The following is a 3,654-nucleotide window of genomic DNA, read 5'->3' as shown; positions in this document are numbered from 1 at the left end:
CAAACCAATAGCCCACATCAAAGTAAATGGTGAGAAGCTGGAAGCAATCCAACTAAAATCAGGGACTAGACAAGGCTGCCCACTTTCTCCCTACCTATTCAACATTGTACTTGAAGTGCTAGCCAGAGCAATTCGACAACAAAAGGAGATTGTAAAGGAAATAGTCAAAATATCACTTTTTGCAGATGACATGATAGTATATATAAGTGACTCTAAAAATTTCACCAGAGAACTCCTAACCCTGATAAACGCCTTCAGTGAAGTAGCTGGATATAAAATTAACTCAAACAAATCAATGGCCTTTCTCTACACAAAGGATAAACAGTCTGAGAAAAAAATTAGGGAAACAACATCCTTCACAATAGTCACAAATAATATAAAATACCTTGGCGAGAGTCTAACTAAGGAAGTGAAAGATCTGTATGATAATAACTTCAAGTCTCTGAAGAAAGAAATTAAAGAAGATCTCAGAAGATGGAAAGATCTCTCATGCTCATGGATTGGCAGGATCAACATTGTAAAAATGGCTATCTTGCCAAAAGCAATCTGCAGATTCAATGTAATCCCCATCAAAATTCCAGCTCAATTCCTCAAAGAATTAGAAAAGGCAATCTGCAAATTCATCTGGAAAAACAAAAAACCTAGGATAGCAAAGCTCTTCTCAAGGATAAAAGAACCTCTGGTGGAATCACCATGCCTGACCTAATGCTTTACTACAGAGCAATTGTGTTAAAAATGGCATGGTACTGGTATAAGGACAGAAAAGTAGACCAATGGAATAGAATTGAAGACCCAGAAATGAACCCACACACCTATGGTCACTTGATCTTTGATGGGAGCAAAAACCATCCCATGGAAAAAAGACAGCATTTTCAACAAATGTTTCTGGCACAACTGGCAGTTATCATGTAGAAGAATATGAATTGATCCACTCCTATCTCCTTATACTAAGGTCAAATCTAAGTGGATTAAGGAACTCCACATAAAACCAGAGACACTGAAACTTATAGAGGAGAAAGTAGGGAAAATCCTAGGAGATATGGGCACAGCAGTAAAATTCCTGAATAGAACAGCAATGACTTGTGCTGTAAGATTGACAATCTACAAATGGGACCTCATAAAATTGCAAAGCTTCTGTAAGGCAAAAGAAACTGTCAATAAGACAAAAAGGCCACCAAGAGATTGGGAAAGAATCTTTACCTATCCTAAATCAGATAGGGGACTAATATCCAATATATATAAAGAACTCATGAAGGTGGAGTCCAGAAAATCAAATAACCCCACTGAAAAACGGGGCTCAGAGCTAAACAAAGAATTCTCACCTGATAAATATCGAATGGCTGAGAAGCATCTGAAAAAATGTTCAGCATCCTTAATCACCAGGGAAATGCAAATCAAAACAACCTTGAGATTCCACCTCACACCAGTCAGAATGGCTAAGATCAAAAATTCAGCAGATGCTGACTAGAATGTGGAGAAAGAGGAACACTCCTCCATTGTTGGTGGGATTGCAAGCTTGTACACCCACTCTGGAAATCAGTCTGGTGGTTCCTCAGAAATTTGGACATAGTACTACAGGAGGATCCAGCAATACCTCTCTTGGGCATATATTCAGAAGATGTTCTAACCAGTAAGAAGGATACATGCTCCACTATGTTCATAGCAGCCTTATTTATAATAGCCAGAACCTGGAAAGAACCCAGATGCCCCTCAACAGAGGAAACATATACAGAAAATATGGTACATTTACATAATGGAGTACTACTCAGCTATTAAAAAGAATGAATTTATGAAATTCCTAGGCAAATGGATAGACCTGGAGGGCATCATCCTGAGTGAGGTAACCCAATTACAAAAGAACTCACATGATATGTACTCACTGATAAGTGGATATTAGCCCTGAAACTTAGAATACCCAAGATACAAGATGCAGTTTGCAAAACACATGAAACTCAAGAAGAGAGAAGACCAAAATGTGGACACTTTGCCCCCTTTTAGAATTAGGAACAAAATAACCATGGAAGGAGTTACAGAGACAAAGTTTGGAGCTGAGATTAAAAATGGACCATCTAGAGACTGCCATACCTGGGGATCCTTCCCATAATCAGCCTCCAAAGGCTGACACCATTGCATACACTCGAAAGATTTTGCTGAAAGTACACTGATACAGATGTCCCTTGTGAGCCTATGCGGGGGCTTAGCAAACACAGAAGTGGATGCTCACAGTCAGCTATTGGATGGATCACATGACCCCCAATAGAGAAGCTAGAGAAAGTACCCAAGGAGCTAAAGGGATGTGCAACCCTATAGGTGGAACAACAATATGAACTAACCAGTACCTCTTGTGAGCACCCTCTTGCCATCAAGAATAAAGCCACAACAGGATCCTTCCGCACAGGTTTATTGGAAGAGCTTGATTGCAGAGGTGAAAAGACCCAGTGCCCAGAACTGGTTCTGCTTATACAAGCCTAGGCGGTCTCACACCCAGATTGGTTATGCACTCTATGTCATTTGCATGTCTCTCATCTGATTGGTTATACTCTCAGTACCTCACAGAACCTCATTATCATACCTCATTTACATGTCTCTCTTCCGATTGGTTATACTCTCAGTACCTCACAGAACCTCATTATCATGTTGGAGGCCTGGCAGTGACTTGGCAAAAAAACTTTATTGCATATGTACACATTGGTTGTTTACCCAACCTTATGTGTGGTGGCCAGCAGCAGCCAGTGCCCCCTTGTAATGGCATGTGTGGCTTCCCACAAGTACCTCCAGAGCTCGTGTCTCTAGCTGCATATGTAGCAGAAGATGGCCTAGTCGGCTATCATTGGAAAGAGAGGTCCATCAGTCTTGCAAACTTTATATGCCTCAGTACAGGGGAACACCAGGGCCAAGAAGTGTGAGTGGATGGTTAGGGGAGTGGGTGGGGGAGGGTTTGGGGGACTTTTGGTATAGCATTGGAAATGTAAATGAAGAAAATTCCTAATAAATAAAAGAATATGGAAACCATATCAGAAAAAAAAAGGATAATGAAAAGTTATTATTACAGAACATTGTTTGCAGATAAATTTACTTAATATTGTTGAGAGTCAAGAGACAAAAGATGTACAATGTTAACAGTGAAAACAACTTTTAAAATTAAACATAAAATATAACAGGCCAATAGTGGAAGCTAATTTAACTCATTAAATGTCAATTAGTACAACAATAAATAAAACATTTAAAAAGTAACACGCCACACAAGGTAATATTAAGTATAAAATAGTAACAGTTGTACATAAACTAAACTTTGAAAGACTATATGTCTTATTTGAATATGCATGGTAGATAAAACCCTAAAAGCTTTATGTATAAATAGAAGCCCTAAAATATAAAGTTGAATTGAGCAAATATATACATAAAATCTGCTGATTCCATTTAGTGTTAATCATACATATTTGTTTTTAGGTTTATCACTTTCACTGGGTATTAAATTACAAATGAGATATCTCATCCTGGGAAAAACTAATAATCACCCTCTAACTCTGTTTCTGTTTCTGTTTCTGTTTCTGTTTCTGTTTCTGTTTCTGTTTCTGTTTCTGTTTCTGTCTCTGTTCTCTCTCTTTCTCTCTCTCTCTCTCTCTCTCTCTCTCTCTCTCTCTCTCTCTCTCT

The sequence above is a fragment of the Mus caroli genome, chromosome 4, assembly GCF_900094665.2.
Source record: "Mus caroli chromosome 4, CAROLI_EIJ_v1.1, whole genome shotgun sequence".
NCBI lineage: Eukaryota > Metazoa > Chordata > Mammalia > Rodentia > Muridae > Mus > Mus caroli.
The sequence above is the reverse complement of the archived record's forward strand: the minus strand, read 5'-3'. Positions refer to the sequence as shown.